Below are 20,729 nucleotides of genomic sequence, written 5' to 3'. Positions count from 1 at the left end.
ACGATAATGCACCATCACATCGACTTGTAACTGAATTTTTGGTAAAAAATCACATTATTCGGTTGCATCATCCGCCCTATTCACCAGATCTCGCTCCGTGCGATTTCTATCTGTTCCCGAAACTGCATTTGGCGATGAAAGGAAAGTGGCACGCATCGATTGATGTCATTGAGAAGGCGACGACCGCCTTCCTAAAGTCCATTCCAATAAAGGACGTGGAGAAGTCGTTTGACTTGTTGGAGCGTGCAAATATGTGTATCGATGCAGAAGGGGAATACATTGATTAATAAAAATGATTTGTTCCAAAATGTACATTGCTTTTTTGTTTTTGTTAAAACGTTCGGTTTCTTTTGGAATGGAGGGTATATATATATATATATATATATATATATATATATATATATATATATATATATATATATATATATATATATATATATATATATATATATATATATATATATATAATAGAAAACATGCACCATGGTAAAAATTTCTGTCATCACAAATAATACATATATGTCCTCTATAAGCTAAAAAATATTCATTGAAATCGGAGCCGGACAATTGGGTGATGCTCCTTGTTAGCTTCTCTAAAAACTGACAGGCCTCGAAAGCCAAGTAGTAGTATAAGTTCTATTGCTATTATTACAATTACAGATATCAAATCCAAAAGTGCCTGAAGTTCTTTTTCACTTAGATATAGCCTACTCACCTCAGGTAAGTAAACAGAAACAAATGGAAAAGGAAGGGAAATGAAGGTCTTGAAAGTAAAACGCAGACAAATTTACCAGTCTTCAGAAGATACTGTCTACAATGCAGTAAGCAGAGGGAGTCGGTAGATCAGACTGAGTCGGTGGGTCGCAGTGGGTCATGGTGGATGGTGGGTGGCAGTGGGTCACATGCTGTTGACCCACAACCCACTGACCCACCCAGAAAACTTAAAATAAAAGAAAACTAAGAAATAAAGAAAAGAAAAGAAATAACATTTGACGTCTTTGAGCATAAAACTGACTAGGTAACATATAGTGTACAATAGTGGTACTCTCATACTCGTTGTCTGGATTATCAAATATAAAATGATTCGAACAAAAAAATTCTTGCACCTGGAACAGCGAATACGTGTAAATGTCTCACAATGACAACAAATGCAGATTGCAACATGGAAAGCGAATGCGCTCAGAGAATCGAAATAAGGATGTACATTTTGACCGGTCGCCAGTTTGCACAGCTAAATTTTAGAAAGTTTTGACTTGTTTCATCTTCTTTCATTTCGCGACAGTTTTCAACGGTATGCTACTTGACCTACATTGCCATTTGAAAATATTGAGTACTACCCTCTCTGTTACTCTGTGGAAGACGCGGCAAAAAATATTTTTAATTTCAATCACTCTACTTTTGAAATGATGACACACTATTTTCCTGTTTTGACATCTGTTTCACCGTGTCAGATTTAAAGATGTGGCCATAGACTTTACAATGACGTTTTCGCTGACATTTTGACCAGCCGCCATTTTGCATAGAGTAATTTTAAAGAGTTGAGACTTGTTCCGTCTTCTTTCATTTTTCAACACGTTTCTAGCGATATGATACTTGACTCCCTTATCATTTGCAATTTTTGAGTTGGACAACGCCTGGAACCCTGCGGGTGTCCCTGGAACACTTTTTGCTTTGATACGTTGTACTTATAAAATGATCAAATACGTATTTCCTGTTTTGGCATCTGTCTCACCGTTTGCGATTCTAGGGGTGGAAACGGATTTTCTGGACACCCTGTATATTCATATAACTCGCACAGTATATTCATTGGGAAAATTTTTATTACAGTTTCCTAATAGGCGTCATTAGTTCTTTCGCTTGGTGTATAAGTTATCTTCCACTTCGATATATAATCTCCCTCTCTTCCCATGTTAGAGCTATATCAGGGAATTTTGCGGGATGCCGGTTTTTTACTATCCAGAGATGGCAACTCTAGCAGCATTCCGTCTTTTGGGGTTCAGATATCGTATTACTGGTCTCACTTGGCATTTGGCGAATTTTTGTATTACGTCAGCCATTTCACTTAATACTCGCACGTACGCAACCCCACTCGGACGATTCTGTCTCTGTTGCAAACACAGAATACTAGGACACGCTCCTGCACATTATCAACCTTATCAGTGCTGCCAACCTCGTAAAAATATCATCCCTCTTTTTTCGTATACATTTCCCCGTACATGCACGTGTACGAAATTACGTTGACATTGGACCATTTCTTTCGGATGCTTAACTTCTTTTTGTCACTCATTGTATTATTAATATTATCATTAAAGAAGAACTGAGAATTCGAAGCTGCAGCTGAAATCGCAGAAAGGTTCGGACATAAAACGCATATAACCAACGAGGTGAAAGAAGGGAGAACATGTATGCACCAGGTAAACAAAATTGGGAATCACTACTCTGGATGAAATTAAGAAGAAATTCAGGACATATTTACAAAACGAAATGAGACGAGACTGGTTTTGCGGAAATCGAGACGAGACGAGGAAGAATTCGCGAATCGATACGAAACAAGAATAGACGAAAATTACAAGACGAGACGACCTTGTTTCTCATCTCGTCTCGTCGTCAATAATACTTAGAAAGTTCCAAAATGAATGGCTTACTCTTGGTATGGGTTGGCTTTTCTATTGAGGGCCGCAGTGGCTCAGTGGTATAGTGTTCACCTCTGATGCATGGGGTCCCGGGTTCAAACCCTAGTCCCGCCAAGTGAACTTTGTGGTGGACAAACACCATGTGCGTGGGTTTTCTTGGGGTTCTCCCGTTTCCTCCCACTTTCTTCATTTTACCATTTCATTAATTTCTCATCATCACCGTCTCCTTTATCATATAGTGCGTCTAGTAAGAGAACGTCTCTGACAGCTCGCAGTAACAGTGCCACTACTCGCGTGTCAAGGTTTTTTTCGGTTCAACTGTAGTGGCAATTTAATTAATGGTATAAGACAGAGTGATCGTGGTTGGTAACACTGGTATCAAAGTAGGGGCTGCAATGTCCCACCGCATGTGGTAAGAAAAGTCAGAGACCATCTCTTGTTGGCCGTGCTATAGCCGGCATATCCGTGGGACATAAAACCCAAAAATTTCGTTTCAATTTATTCTACAAAGATAAAACTTCTTTATTTCTTATTGTTGTGTTCATTGCTCTAATTACTGGAAGCTTACTACGCAGTCGGCGTTCCATTAACCATGGATATAAATGTATTGTTGAACTTGCCCAATGGGGCGAAGAAAGAAGAGGAGTTGTGTGAGCGCATGCGAGAAAATAAAAAAAGTGGTTACAAGGTGATTTAAGCAAGCGATTTTGTTTATTTTAAACACATCAAGTGTTTTGCATATAAGGAAAAGAGTGAATAAATAAAAAAAGACTTAACTGGATTTATTTACGGCCATAACTGTGGCCTCTACTTTTCAGTGGAAGTTAGTGGCAGTGATACAAAATGGACAGAGAAAACGACCCTGAAGACCTCCCTGGTCCATCAGGGTTAGGACAAAGGACTTCAAGCCATCACCAGCAGCCGCCTGATGAACGTGGCCCAGAGCCAGACGTTCAATGTGCGCAGGAAGTTCCAAGCGAAGAAGTTTTACAGGAATTCGACTATACGTCGCTTTCAGAATCTATTCTCCGTACTGTACAAAGTGTTCCAGTAACTCCTGGAGATATGGTCAACGTACTTGGAACAGTAGCTACATTGACAGGATCAGATGCAGCAAGAGCTGTAGCCAATATCCAGGAGGGATTAGCTGGCCCTTCTGCCGTTATAAGTACAGTTGGGATGCTTGTGCTTTCAAGTGTCATGAATTTAGTTGAAGCGAGGACACGAACTTCTATTAACAATGTCAATGATGAGGATCCATTGTATGTCGGAATGGACATAGATTTAAATCCTTCTGATCAACTGGATGTATATTGGCCACAGATTAGAGAAGCATTTGAACGAGGGAGACGTGTTTTGTATGTTAACCCCGAAACGCCTAGAAATCTCTTGTTAGAAACAATATTTAATGGAGATCGATTTCACTGGACGTCGATAGCTCTCGGAATTAGTGCTTTGATGTCATGCACTTCAGCTAGTGGAAGGAGTCTATGTTTTGGTGTGTGCAGTTTCCTAACATCTGTTGCCTGCAGTGAGCACTTCAGAAACACGTATGAACCACTGGAAGACTATTCTGTGGCAGAGACTTCCGTAGATAAAGAAGTTGAAATAGGTGGTCAAATGGTTGTCAGGAATTATGCAGTTATAGAGAGGACCCATAAGAAGATTCCTAGAGTCGTTATTGCAGTCAGTGCAGTAGTGTTGGGGTCTTTTTTCTTTATAAAAGGACGATGGTTATGATCATTTTACTTTGTTAGAGAGGACTAACTTTTTAAGTGAAGTGGTTATATACTCGCAAAAGACTTCCTTGTTTATAGTGAAGCATTTCCGTTAAGGAAACTCCTAGTTGTTTTCAAGTTTACTTGCATATTAACGTATATATTAAATATAAACTTTGCAAAGCAAACTTCTCTGAAGTAAAAATATATGAATTACTGTATGCATGCAGTGCAGCAGTTGAAGTTACTGTATAATTTCGAATTTCGTTACAAGCAATCAAATCGTCTTAATTCAAGAGCACTTCGATGAACTCTTATCTAAAATAAAACTACGAGGCCTATACCTGTATATTGTAAATATTCATCAAAAGCAAACTAAATGTTATCAAACGCTTGTGAAGTTAATAGTTCAATAAAGGTTCAAAATGACGTATTTATGTTCAAACAACAAACACACTGATAAATTTTGAGAAGTCTGCAATTTATTACTATCAGAATGGTATTACAATTATCTAGTTATTGTTTTTATGATTTTTCATAGAATGCACAAATGTGAGTGTCCTAAAATCACGTCGTCATGAACTGTACACTCAATTTCTATTTTGCAATAATAATAATAATAATAATAATAATAATAATAATAATAATAATAATAATAATAATAATAACTGCTAGTCATCATCACTAAGGAAATAGATTTTGAGACGAAACTTGCGCAGAACCCCATAATGCGTTGTTGCCAAATTTGTACGTTTGCTGTTTAGTCACAATAAAAAAATTCCTGGATTCTAGCATTGCAGTTCGAGAAGAGAAATAGCGGTAAGGATCGAAAAATAATTTCTCCAGTAAGTATCTAAGCCGAATTCCATGATTACTCCCTTTATTATCTGGCATCAGTAAACACTCGACACTATCTGACAATGCCGCACTATTCAAGCAGCGTTGAGCATACCACCGAGAACACCTAGTGATCCACCTTAAGGCTTTGTGGTATTTATTACAACTAACTTGCAATTGTAAATAATACATGAAATGAAAGAGCAACTCAGTTTTGTATACACGAATGTGCATGCATTGTTTCCTCTGTCTACAGTTAGGAAGCGCTAGTAGCGAAGATGGTGTCTAGTGAACAGAAAGTATTTGTGTTTTATATTTTACAAAGCCTGAGTCTGTAGTTACCAAGGATCTTATAAAATAGAAGATCTGCCCTTACAACAAAATCTTGAAGCCATACGTCACAGTTTCGCCATCCCTACTCTGCCCACTCCGCCCAATAGGATCGCAATGTTTTGAGCCAACAATCATGGCGGAAACGAAAGTAGCCAATCAGACGATGGCAGAAACGAGAGTAGCCAATCAGACGTGCCGATGCTTGGTTGCTTTTTGGCTTCACCGATTTAATCGGATGAAGGTACATATGGGCAGATCCTTTATTTATAACATCCTTGGTAGTTACAGTGCAACCGTCTGTGTGAAAAATTTTGAGGAAAGACTTACAGCTGTACCCTTATTGTTTGCAGTTGCTAAAAGCTCTAAAGAGTACAGACTATGATCTTATTTGCCAACTTTGCAAATTAAATGTTGCTGCACGAGGATGAAGAGTTCATGGATCGTGTGGTCTTTAGTGATGAATCAACATTTCATCTAAGTGGCGATGTGAACACTGATAATGTTCGCATCTGAGGGTCAGAAAATCCCTACGGGATGGCACAGTTGCAATGGGACTTCCTTAAATTGAATGTGTTTTGTGCCTTATTCATCGGAAAGTTTATGAACCTTTCTCACTTATCGACTCGATGTGTGCCGTGTGATGAATGGTGCTCGCATTGAACACTTGTAGCAAAAACTGTTTGAATTGCTCTTTCATTTAATGTATTATTATGAGACGTTCAGAAGCCAAACCGATTAACTCCATTTCCCGCTGCTTTCTATGTTCTACATATTTTGACTTGGAAAAGATACATTCTTTTCAGAGGCAAAATCGATTAACTTCGTAATGTAACAATTTGCCACTAGAATGCGTAAACATTCTGATCACTCTCGCTTAAATACATTGTACTTAAGTTACTAAAATGCTCACTACTGAAAAATCTTGTTTGATGGAGTTAATCGGTTTGGCATCTGAACGGTAAGTTAAACGTAATAAATACTACAAAGTTTTAGAACAGCGATGCAGCTAGGCTAGTTGTCACCCGGGCAAGAAATCGCCTTAGCGCGCCCTTCCTGACCAACCAAACCAAAATGCTCAACGAGTACACCTAATATTGACATCACACGAGTAATTCTTCTATTTCATTTTTTCTTCAAGTGGTAAAGCTTGATTTCAAAATTGCAATATATTATAATTTAATTTTTAGTATAAGATAAAACACCAAACTAACTAGTATTTAGTCGCTGCGCCTCGAAGAATCGCTATGTGTTAAAACCACAACTTTTCAGGAGAAGCAAAAAACATTTCGAGCTCTTAAAATTTTGCTAAATACACGGAAACACTTGAAAAATACATTTAAATTGGTTCTGCGTATATTATGCACTGGACATTGTTGTAGCTTGCTTCAACAGTATTATATACTAAGGGGGAGTCAAATGAAAACCATAATTATTTTTTAAAATATTATTTATTGGTCACACAGGGTACAGAAGTAAATCACTTTTCAACATAGTCCTCTCCTCGTTCAATGCAAGTCCGCCAGCGCTTCGGAAGAGCCTGAATACCTGCAGAAAAAAAGTCTTTTGGGCGCAACCACTCGTGCACCGCGTTGCGTACCTCTTCATCGGAGTGGAACTTCCTGCCGCCACTCCTTGCTCGCTCGCTTTGTTTCAGGCTGATGGTAATGCACCCATGTTTCGTCACCAGTGACGATTCGTGACAGGAAGGCATTACCGTCACGTTCAGCACGCCACAAAAGGTCTTCGCACGCATCAACACGTCGCTGTTTCAGTTCAGGCGTCAGTTGTCGGGGCACCCATCTTGCAGACACCTTATGAAATTGGAGAACATCATTCACAATATACTGAACCTTCATTCGCCTACAAATGTCAATCGGTTTCACACCTTCACTTCGCAAAAACCGAATCACAGAACGCTGCTCCTCACTGGTGCATGTGGCTAGTGGGGCTGCCATTTTGGAACTGTTGTTGCGCCGGTGTTTGTGCATCTGCCGGCTGCTGCCACCTAGGAGACATCCGGCATCCAGCGCCATATGCGGATTTTTATTTCTACTTTTATGGTTTTCAGTTGACTTACCCTCGTATTTTTAAGTTTACGTAGTACCTTTTGCGCCTTTATAAGCACATAGAGGATTTGAATACATTAATCAGTGCGTACGTGGGAAGAACCAGAAGCCTTTAATTTTTCATTTTATGGCGAAACAATTGAATAATAACTTATACATTATAAGGGACGCTGCTTGACAGCTTTCTCGTTTATTTGCACGACATAACTCATTTTCGACAAAAATGTCCCATAGCGGTTCTTCGAGGCGCAGCGACGGATTTATCAAATTGCAAATCACAATATTTATGGAATTATATCGGGATGTGCACAGGTGTAGAATGAATTAACAGTCTGTTGCTTTAGAATAGAATATTTAATTATGTCAAACCGTCAAGCTGTTGTCTCGAGTATTACACTAGGATATTTTGCAAATCTCTTAAATCGATATAAGTTAAATGTAAACACAAAAACCTGGAACTAAAATTTAACTTTGCGGGCTCTCTTGGCTGCAAAGGGTTTAACAATGTCCTTAAAAGATAACTTTGAAGATAACTAAAGCTCTATGGATATGTTCCTAAGGTTGGTGAGTCGTTGTTGTATTAAGTTTCTGAGGTATTTTTTAAATGATATTTAGTTTGCTAAAATTTCTTTCCTTGCCTTATAGTGAAAATAAATATTTACCCAGTTTTGCGCCCCCCAATCCAGCGCCCGGGGCACAAGCCCCGTTTGTTCCCCATACTTACGTGACTGTCTTAGAACCCCGATATTCATTTTCAAACACGCTGTATTAGATAACCTTTATTTCCTCAATTTCAAGCAATAAAACCTTAAATTTTACCAGTGTGAGTTCCGTCATAAGTTGCCTCTGGTACTGTATTAATTGTTAAACTTCGTTGAAAGCTCTACTAAAACAATATTGAATTAGGAAACAATATTATCACTATTTTTGTAGGCTATCGAATAGATTTCAAGTCTAATTTAAAAAAAAAGATGCAGGCCCGTATCCACGAGGGGTTTAGGGGCCGGGTCCCACTTAATATTTGCTAGCCCCCTAAAATTTTCACGGTAGGTTGCATGTGAACTATAATATGGTGATATACTATAATATGGTTGGATCGGTCCTCCCTAACTTCTACTGCACCCCCTACATTTTTGGACTGGCTACCGACCTGCTTCACAGAGTAAACAATTGCCTTCTCAACGTGTACTTTGTACGTCTCAATTTCATCCATAGCCTCTTATAGACATTTGGTTAACTGGAGGGTGAATACTTCATTTGTTATAATGAAGTAATTCAATAGAATATTTAACTTTCTTACTTGAAGCGTGTTTGGTAGGTAGATTGCCATTACAAAACAAATGGTAGAATCAGGAGATGGGTTGAATAGTCACAGCCAGTAGGGATGCGCACGAGACAAGATTTGAGGCTGTCTCGTCTCGAAAATATGCTATAAAAATGATGTCTCGACTCGAAAAATGTATATTTTTCTATTGGAAGAGCTGTGTCTCGACTCGAATTTTCTCAGAAAAATTCTGTCTCGTCTCGACTCGTGCGCATTCCTAACAGCCAGACTATCGAAATAAAATGAAACGAAATCTTTGGTTTAATGTTTCACGATTATGCCCTTTAGGCTAAGGGAGACGGATCATTAAGGCAAATGAATAATGATTACAATTATTGGTGAAATGAAAATGTGGAAGGAAAGGGAGAATCCGAGAAAACCCACGAACACAATGTTGCTCACAACGAGCTTACTTGGCCGGGAATAGAACCAGGACTCCCACACACCAGATGTAGACGCTCTACCACTGAGTCACGGTGCTACCCTAGACTGTGGAATAACCGTCAGCTGGGAAGCACGCAAGGACACTATCACTGAATAAAGTAAAAATTATCGGACTATCGGATGAAATTATCGATAGTTCAACATCATTATCGAATATTTATTCGATAGGAAAAACAATTCGATAGTGTCCATCTCTACTTACCATCTAGGTTAGCGCACACGCTCCTTCTAAACCAGAGCTGTCCAAATGGCGGCCCGCGGGCCGCATGCGGCCCGCCAAACCATTTTCTGCGGCCCACAAAGCTCTCACGACATACGATTATTATTACTGATAATATTTTCATTTATATTCATTCTTTTAATGTTTCCACTCTTCTTTCGAAATAAGGCATCCATTTAGCGCTTCTGTACAACAAAAAGGCCCAGACATCCAAGGCAACACTGGAGTCGGTAATGTAGCTATAGGCAAGGCATCGTTGCTGAAAGGAACGATTTCTTCAATTAACCAAACCAAACCAATTAATCATGAAAATTGTAAAGAATCGCTTCAGAAGCTGCCTTGGAGATTCTTCTCTTTTACATCTTCTGCGGCTCGCAACAACAGGATTGGATGTAGATATCCCAGCCCTTGTAAACTCTCCTACTCACCCTCATTTATCACATTGAATGTAATATTTCAAATACATTTTTATATTTTTCTTTTGTATAATACTAATACTAATAATAATACTACTACTACTACTACTACTACTACTACTACTACTACTACTACTACTACTACTACTACTACTAATAATAATAATAATAATAATAATAATAATAATTATTATTATTATTATTATTATTATTATTATTATTATTATTATTATTACTAGCTGCGGCCCTCCACCTTGCTAGCAAAGACGGTTATGGCCCTCAGGCTCATTATAATTGGACACCACTGTTCTAAACCCTGTCAAACCTAATAATACGGTCTCGTGGTGACAACATTCTTGCATTCTGGTGGCCATTCTTGCCGTCTCAGATCATTGCAACTGTGATTATTTACATGTCTGCCTATAATAGCTATGCATCTGTACGAAATTACGTTCACATCGAACCATTCTTTCTAGATGCTTAACTTCTTTTGATCAGTTTATTATTATTATTATTATTATTATTATTATTATTATTATTATTATTATTATTATTATTATTATTAGTATTAGTATTATTAGTATTATTATTATTATTAAGATTTGAGAATTCATTGTCTCATCCGAAATCACAGAAAGGTTTAGACATAAAACACGTATAACCAATGAGCTAAAAGGACGAGAAAGTAGTATGCAGGATTTACGAAGGGGCACCAGATAAACAAGATTGGAAACTACTGTAATAGAAAATAAGGACATAGATTAAACCAATTCTTGGGATACTGGATCTAATCAGAAGACGGTTCCTTGCTGTCCCTTATCCTTTTTGCTCTTAGACCTTCCAGCAGATGGATGGACAGACGAGTACAGCCGTCCTACAAAATTCCCCGTAATTATTCATAGCATAATTTGGAAATTGAAAATACCTCAGAATGCTAAAGAGCAGCTGTATGTGCTTCGTTGATGCTATTTCCTTGTTATTCTATCATAGATAACATATGCTTTTTAAAAATACATGAGCTTATTGAAATATTTTGACTGTTATAACCTAAGATTTATGACATGCTTCTCTTTCGAGATACTTTTTCTTCTACTGTACTTCTAAACCACCACGAACACAGTGGTTCCATTGTACTTTGGTACTGCAATAAATGTGTTTCAGATTAAGTATTATAGGGAGCTAGCTTGTTTACCAGCGGGGGCTGAGGTAAAGGGGGAAAAATTTCAACAATTTTTCTGCCTGACTCTTGCAATACTCACTTACCCTCCTTCTATATGTCAGCGTTGCCAGGGTTAAAAATTTGTCATATGAATGTCATTCTGAAGAGTTAGTGTGAGTTGGTTATTTGTTGTGTGCTGTTGTGGTCGCGGTTTTGTTGCTTATTATTCATTTGACAATGGCTTTACAGTGTAAGAGAGGGCATACTATACACAGCGAAGCTAGAGAAGTAATAAGGAAGGCCATAGTGCAGTGTGACGAAGAAGCGAAGGAGAAAAAGCTGAAGCATTTGTTATCAGAGCCTAATTTGCGTTTGTCCACGTATACAGGGATCTTCGATAGGGATTGCATAAACTCTTTGAATTAAGTGAGCATTAGCTGAATTTTTTGACAACGCACTGGCAACCCCGCCCAGGACCGTCGAGTGACCGTTTCTTGGCGACGGGGTGGGGTACCTGCCAATCAACTCTGAATTCCTCAGCCTCGCATTAAAGCTAGCTCCTTATAATAGATGCACACAGTGAAAGATATAAATTAATTATTGTAAGCACTGACTGACATGAGATGTAGTGATGCTTACGAGACAAGACGAGACGAAAAATAAGTTTTTCCTATCTCGTTTGGTAAATTTTGTAAAAGGCTCTTCTCGTCATGATTCTCGAGGGATCACTTCTCGTCTCGATCAACAAATTATTTACCGTGTCGTGTCGAAAATCTCACGTCTTGTTTTGTTTATCTAAGTACTCGACTTTTGGGAGCACTCGTCGTAGAAGTTTGTACTTTGTAGTAGGAAATTCAAATGTTACAGTATATACAGATACCTGTTGAAGGAGAATAGATAGGCCTGCATATCAGCCAAGTTCCTTAATCAATGTACTGTACGTACCCCCCCCCCCCAAAAAAAAAAGCCTTTCAAAGCACATCAGAGCTACTACACGTAATAAATTATATTTACCAAGGTAACTTTTTGGAGTATATAAGATAGAGCAGCGTTTCCGAACCTTTTTCAACTTGTGGCACAGTACGGGTGTAACTTGCATTCTTGCGGCACACTCATAGATATTATTATTATTATTATTATTATTATTATTATTATTATTATTATTATTATTATTATTATTATTATTATTATTATTATTATTATTTGCAAATATAAAATACCATGGTATTTTTTGTTTCTGTGATTACTGATCTCCTTCTCACAGAGATGCAAGCTCGATCACTGGTTTCCCCTATGCTAATTCATTATGCTTATTTTTTATTCTAATTTTAAAATAGAAAACAATTGCAATGAAATATAGGACTCAGATTTTTAAAAATACGCTTTCTTTTTCGAAAACTCTATCCAACCTTTCACTAAGAACGAATATCACTAACGAACAAACAAATGTCTTGTACTTTTAACTTTGCTATTTTAACCAAAACCGATTATTGCAATCACACAGCTTGCGATGCGTTGAAGTCAAAACACACCTGCTCAACAAAGTGTTGTCCTGTCATTCACTTGCAATTAGTGTTCTACAAACGTTCACTTGACGCATACCGTACAAGTGCTTCCATTTCTCGATGTTAGTATGACTCTCAATTGAAGCGTAACATAGCAGCTAACCGTGGAAATGTATGCGAGCCGAAATACTGTCTGCTACACAGTAATAGATGTAGAATAATATATTACAATTACAGTATTTTTTTCCATGGTAGAAATTCATAGTAATGTGAAATACAAAGTATACATTTTTTTCCTATGTCTCGCAATTTGGTTACTATAGAATTAATAATTTTGTTTCGATTTCCTCGCGGCACACCGGACGGGAAACGCTGAGATAGAGACTAAATTTCTGAACTCTACACATATAAATAACGTAACACAAACAGCACCAGGACGATTTATCGAACAGTAGACACAATGGTTTAATTAAAAATTTAATTGATGTATGCAACGATAACGTTTATTTATATTTACATATAGGGCAACAAGGACAATAGTCCGTTACCTTATGATAACAAATCTTGTGGCCAGACTTGTTTATACTTGTTTTATTTATGCTGTTAAAGATATAATAGGTGAAGAAGCCATAAGTGATTGAAGTGTATTTTTAATTTCTGCAAAATGAATGATAAGTATTAAGGAAATAGAAAGCTTAAAAGTTACAAAAGTAGTTTAATTTATTGAAATAATTATCGTGATAAGTTTTTGTGATTATTAGAGTAATTTTAATCGAACTAAGACCGCAATATTTTGTATATATGTGCAAGGGCGCCCATGTTGTGGTTTCCAGGGGGGAAGTATAAGCGACATTTCAAGTATGGTCTCAAATTTTGTCATAGCTATTCTAAAAAATCTATTGGGTTTTCGATCTTCCGAAGCACAATTTCCTCTAGAAGGGGACGAGTGCCCCACCTTGCCCCCCCCCCCTGATGGACACCCTTGTATATATGTGTGTTACATGTACAAGAAGGCTGCCTTTTACTTTTTAACACGTCAATAATTTTATTAATAAGTAATAATTGAATTACATAAATAGTTTAAGCAATTTAATAGTTAAATAATCTGTTCAAATAGGTCAAGCATGAACCATCAAATCATGCAATCACGTACAAGATTGTCTTATTAAATCTACATACTTATAATATGAAGTTGAATATTCAGATGACTAGAAAACGATTATAATGTATTAAATTGCAAGATCTGCAATTAAACTATATTGTAAGGATCCCCACGTTGCCGTACCAGGCAATAACCACGTGTGAACTACATGTGTTGATAATAAACACAAACAAACAGACGACGTTCCCGAAGAGGAGTCGATCACCATCGCCAACAGTCGGAAGGACGAGAATTGACGATGGAAGCCGATAAGACAGAATAAAAAGGACCTGCATACCTCGACCAACATCAATCTTCCCGGATTGATCACAACACCTAAAACCCCTCTCACGACGCTTGGTCACCGAGAGGTACCTATCCTTATATCCACGACACTTGGTCACCGGGTTCCTTTCCTCTTTCCCACGATGCACGGTCACCGAGAGAGAGATACCTAATCTACACCCCTCTCACGACGCTTGGTCACCGAGAGTACCTCACCTCAAAGCCCACGACGCTTGGTCACCGGGCTCCTATCTAATCTTACCTAAATATTAGAGGAATACTTGTTATAATTTGTGTACATAAATACTTTTTGTAATAAAAGGGTGAAAGGAAAGTCCAACTCCCGAGTACATTTATTGCTCTACCCGAGAAATCTTTACAATATTTATAATTCGAGTATATATTGCGTAATGACATATTTGTTTTCTAAACACTGATAATGGGCCGCGTTAGCTCAGTGTTAGAATGTTCACCTCAAGTGCATGGGGGCCCTAGTTCCTTCGCAGCCCACTCCAAATGAACTTTATGGTGGACAAACACCGTATTATGGGTTTTCTTGAGGCTCTCCCAGTTCCTTTATTCCACCACTATCACCCTTATCATCATCACTGTCTTCTTTATCCTTGGTGCATAATCGTAGTGCGCTTAATTTAGAAAGAAGTTGATAAATGCTCCTTTATTGTATTTACATCCACTTTATAATTTATAGTGTTTATATTATGAATTATGTAACACTAGAACAACATTTGCAATCTAACAAGGAACCCTAGGTATCTATCAGAGCCCGATTTTCATGAAACTTTGTATATAGAGAGAGTACCTTAGGAAACTCGCACAGCCAAAATTGTAGCTGCAGAGTCCAAGACGTTGGAACACTAGGGCCCAAGAAAGATTAAAAGTGGAATTTCAGTACATTAAGGACATGGTGAGAAAATGCATGTTTTTCTTTAAAACTAATCAATGTAACGACACGAAATGAGCATACATGGATACGAGATGATGGATATGATCTGTTAAAAGTTATGAAAAGAATATCCGCCATCTTGAAAGAGGCCATGTTAAAACTGGTGCGATTGGTCTAAATGAGAAGAGGGTCATCCAATGCATTGATTTGAACGTAAATAGCCACAAAAACCTGTTGGTGAAGTCTGTTGTGGGATTATATTATTCCTGTGCTTCTGGTAGAATGGTTTACGTACAACGTAAGAAAAGTGTATCCTGTGACACTCGAGCAGATGGAGGGTATGGAGCGCTATAGGACTGATATGACGTTCTGATTTCTGTTCGAATTAATTTATGTCTAATAAAATGTTAAAAGTTAATGTCAACCATGATATTATCATGAAGATTGAACCCGCCATATCAGCAAATCCACACCAATTACATGTTGACTCTGACACAAATGATGTAGTGCTAAAATTATATTTCACTCGGTTTTCTAGTTCCACTGATCCCACTCATAGCGCTCCATAATCTGCATCTGCTCGAGTGTCATAAGATACACTTTGCTCATCTTGTAAGTAGTAGTGGTCCCGTTATGGCGAACTGAGTCAGCAAAAATTTTCTCGATTCTGATTGGCTGAGAGAGGTCACGTGACGTTAGGCCCCGCCCACGCGGGAAATTCAAATTTTCAGGTCACGTGGTATGACGTCATGAGTCACCCTGCGGGGAAATCCCTCATTCTCTTTTATGACTAGGATTTTTGAAAATTGTTCCCTTTTACGGGTAAGATGAGTGCTTTGATACCTCATTCTGATTGGTTGACAGCTGTCACATGATCTTAGACCCAGGGATATTTGAAAATTCGTTCCCTTTTACGGGTAAGATGAATCCTTTGGTACCACGATGATAGAGGTCACGTGATCTTAAGCCCTGTGACTTTTGAAATTCGTTCCCTTTTACGAGTAAGATGAGTGCTTTGATACCTGATTCTGATTGGTTGACAGAAGTCACGTGATCTTAGACCCATGGATATTTGAAATTCGTTCCCTTTTATGGGTAACATGAATGCTTTGGTACCACGAAGCTGATTGGTTGACAGAGGTCACGTGATCTTAGGCTCTGGATTTTTAAAAAAATTCGTTCCCTTTTACGGGTAAGATAAGTGCTTTTGGTACCTTGATTCTGATTGGATGATAGAGATCACGTGATTTTAGGTCCTAGGATTTTTGAAATTAGGGTGTCCTTTCTGATGTATACTTTGGTATCTCGATTCTGATTGGTTGATAGAGGTCACATGATTTTAGACCCGCCACACAGTGAACAGGTTACTTGGGAAAACCACTTACTTATTTGTTTTATTTTATGTGTAAGATGCGTGTTTTGGTACCTCAATTTTGATTGGTGGATAGAAGTCACATGATCTTACCCCCCCACCCCCCACCCCCAGTCCATGAGGGAAATACAGAGCGATATGACGGCGATCCATCCTAGACCGGGATTTTTTTTTTTAATGGTTATGCGTAAAGTTCCCATGAAGGGTTCAACCTCCTCCTTAAATAACCCTTTTTTTTTGGTATCATGATATTGTACTGAAGTTTACCTTAAATATTATCGTTCTCTTTGACAGATAAGATGATTACCAGCTTTTTTACCTTGATGGAGATCCTGTCCTTGAATTAGTAGTCTATGTCTCTGGAAGTAACAATGGTGAAAGAGAGGTGTCGCTTGTAGATTTCTTATAACACATTGTTGTGAGTTTAAGCGATTTTTTAAACGCTCAGTAAGCGCTTCATTAATGGAAACAGCGTTGCCAGATTTTTTCTACCTAAACTGCTCCGATTCTTTTCGAAACGGTTCCGCAGAGTACAAGAAATTTTAAACTAAAAAATTTTTCGAACTAAAAAAATTTCAAAACTAAAAAAAAATTTTAAACAAAAATTTTCAAACAAAAAATTTTCGAACTAAAAATTTGAAACAAAAATTTCAAAAAAATTTCGAACTAAAAAATTTAAACTAAAAACTTTCGAACTAAATTTTCAAATCAAAAAATTTTCGAACAAAAAATTTTCGAACCCAAAAAAAAATTCGAACTAAAAAAATTAAAAATTTTTCGAAAAATATTTTAAACTAAAAACTTTCGAACTAAATTTTCAAATCAAAATTTTTCGAACTAAAAATTTTAAAAAAATTTCGAACCAATTTTAAAAACAAGTTTCGAACTAAAGATGTAAACCACATTTGAAAATTTTCAAATTAAAAATTTTTCGAACTAAATTAAAAATCAAATTTTGGACACTAAAAATTCTTTAATTATTTTTTCGAACAAAATCATGTAAACCAAATCTTGAATATATTTTTCACCTTAAATTTTCAAGATTACCATGATTTGAAAACAAGTGTTCAGGGTTTCAAGAAATAATAAAACACATTTTTTTTTCAACTTGTTGTATTTTAACGAAAAGTATGTGGTCTTCCTATACATGTTTATTAACATAATAAATACAGGATCTAATTAATGAATATGTTGGACGCGTCATCATCTTCGAATCTTGTAGACGTATCCTGTAAAGAAAAAGAAGAAACGACGGATTACTTTAAGAATTTCTTTTTTCTGAAACAATAAAAATGAGTCAATATTGATAAGAGAGAAATAAAACTTACTCGTAAATGATGGATGTGCTTAGGCTCATCTTCCTCCTCGGGTACAGGATCACTGCATTTTTTTCACCGATGGATGTTTATGAACTCTTCTGGGTACTGCATTTTTTCTTGGTGTTGCTCCTTTATGGTCAAGGTTCCTCCTTGGATACGAGATGACTGCATTTCTTCCACTGATGGTTGTGTTGATGGTTTATGAACTCTTGTGGGTACTTCATTTTCTTCTTGGTGTTGCTGCTTTGTGGTTAAGGAAGGGAAAGAAGAAAAGGAAAAGGAAAAAAGAAATGGCGGCCTTATTGGGTATTTACAGTTTTTTCTTCTTCATCTTCTTTTTCCAGTTCCATCTTCTGTTTTTTAACGTACCCGTACGGAACCGTATCATAGGAATTGAATTCTTTAAATCGACGTTTTGTGTACTGGATACTGTACATTTTTTCTTCTTTGCGTGTGACGATGGTATGGTCTTTGGTCCTGCATATTTTATGGGGGATAGTGATGGTGACTTGTCCACGGCATTGATTTGTAATCATTTCTTTTAGCGTATTGAAATTTAATTGCTGTCCTGCATTGTAATTTAATGTAAATCCTCTAATTTTGCATATGTAACTGGTGACGTTGGTATCCGGATTGTATATTTCTAGGCTGTAATTTTTTGGTCCTCCACTGACAAATGTCTTGATGTATGCTCGTGGTCCGTAAGACTCCATCTCATTCGATAAGCATCCCAAGTACGTTGAAGGTTCAATGGTTGGCTCCCCGGGCTTCTCCGTAAATATTACAGAATCCGTGTCGAAATATAAAACACGTTCCTGCAACATTTCCAGGTACTTGTACAGTTCCAGACGTGCCTGACATGTTGTAAATGCACCTAACACGACATTGGTGTTTCGGTTTTGAACAGGCACATGTTCATTGTACTCCCAGAACGCATACAACATCGTATCATTGATGGGTACAATTTGATGGAGTTTAATGTCGGGGGAAGTGAGTTTTTCATAAAATTCTTCCGGCCGATCAATAATTGTGGTCTGGCTAAAGTTTGTACGCTGGCAAAGCTTTCCCCATAGAGAGTTCCCACAAAGCTTAGATAAACTTCTTCTTGCAGGATTATTTTCAATTTTGGACGGATCCAATGCAATACCTTCACGCTCCAGGACGGTTTGTATGAATTTTGATTTGTCTTCTTCGGTCACACAGGAACTGGGCCAGCCAGAAGCTTCCATTTTTGATTTTAAAAATGTATTGATATATTCCGTGAACAAGCCACCTGTTTTCGTGATGGGATCATATTGTTCAATGTCATAATCCCAAATTTCAAAAATTTCCACTGGTTGATATCCTAATTCTACTGCTTTCTGGATTTCATATGATACCCATGTTCCAGTGAGGCATCGCTCCTGATCGTTGTGTGTACACGTTGCTGTAGGGTCTGGGTTCATTTCTTCGGCACACGCAGCACACAGTGGAAAGAGTAGTTTCTTGTTACATCGGTAAGGCAGGAGACCATGATAAAGATGGCGACTTGGTAATATCGACATTTTGATTAGACCATTGACTTTATTTATTGGTGGTATATTTTCATCACCCTGTAGATAAATTCGTGGATGGCCTACAGGGTATTTAGCACACTTATTTATGTAAGGATAAAGCGAGACAATATCGAAATATTTTATTACTTCCCCCGCTTTTTCGTCGACTTGGTGGTACAATTTCACGCAATTGGTCCTTCCTCCAAAAAAACTATCTCTTGGATTTAATGGTCTGCGGTTCATGTACGGGTGATTCTTCAGATACGTCGCCATTGCAGGATTTTGTTTTAAGAACTGATTAAATTCGCACTCCCACATTTCATGTACAATGTACCCCAATTCACGCAGTCTTGCATTTTTGCGTTGCGTTCGTTCATAACGGAATTCCATGGTGTCTTCTGGATTGCTGTAGATGGGCTGATTACGGCCTGTAGTAAAACATACTTTACACCCGTGATAAAACCAGCCAGCATGCTCGTAGACGTGCTCCTCTAACGTCTCAGGATCTTGGTAGTAACCATCAACATGGAATCCCGCAATAAACACTTCTTTTTGTCGGGCCGCATGTAAGATTTGTTTTTCTTCGGTTTTTTCAATGTAGGCCAGCCATTGCATTGCAGCGATCGATTGGGTACTTCTCCATCGATAGCCATGTGCCGGTAGAATTCCTATGGTGTTGGGTTTAAGGAAATTCCGGCGGAATACTAAATTGGAAGCACTGGCAATCGTGATCGTCTCCAAGAAGGGATTCACTTTGGTTTCTGTTTCAAATGACGTCATAAACGAAACGCATGCTTGCCGCAGTACATTGACATCTTGAATACAATACTTGAGAATTTCTTTCTGAAAATCAAACGTGTCATTACGATTATCGTTGTACCACTGCATGAACTTGTTCCTGTCTTCGACGGCCATTTCATCTGCACCATAATACTTCGTTTCTGGAAGTGGTCCAATATACGATTGATTCTCCTTGGTGTTGAAGAAATGCGGGAAGTAGCCTTTGGTTGCGGGTAAATTGAACGCTTTTGACAATTTACTTAATGCCATAGGTAGGAAGTTCAACGAGTCAATGAACGTCAGATTATTCAACGTTAAACTCAGTATCTTGGTCCCATTTAATATGACGTCAGGTCTCCATTGGCATTGTTCTACCATGGTCTTTAGGATAAAATGTCCATCGTATCCCTTAGCGTTGTGCGCGACACAGAAAATCCTATTTATATTGGGACGACGTTCCCGCAAGTACTGGAGAAAATCATAAACTGGATCCTCTCCTTGGAAAATATGCTGGCGCTGACCACACGTACTGCAAGACTGCTGGATATTATCGTTTTCAATACATGCATAACATACTTGTTCTGCAACCAATAAATTTGGAATGTGTACATACGTATTATCGCCAATATTCGTGTCCTGCATAGATTCTATATCATAGAATATCAACAAGGCTTTCTTTGCGTGCATGAGTGAAGGAACACCAGGTTTCAAGCATTGTCGATCAGGAAGCATAAAACA

The sequence above is a fragment of the Thermobia domestica genome, chromosome 14 (assembly GCF_964235325.1).
Source record: "Thermobia domestica chromosome 14, izTheDome1.hap1.1, whole genome shotgun sequence".
NCBI classification, from domain to species: domain Eukaryota; kingdom Metazoa; phylum Arthropoda; class Insecta; order Zygentoma; family Lepismatidae; genus Thermobia; species Thermobia domestica.
Note: the sequence above shows the minus strand (reverse complement) of the source record.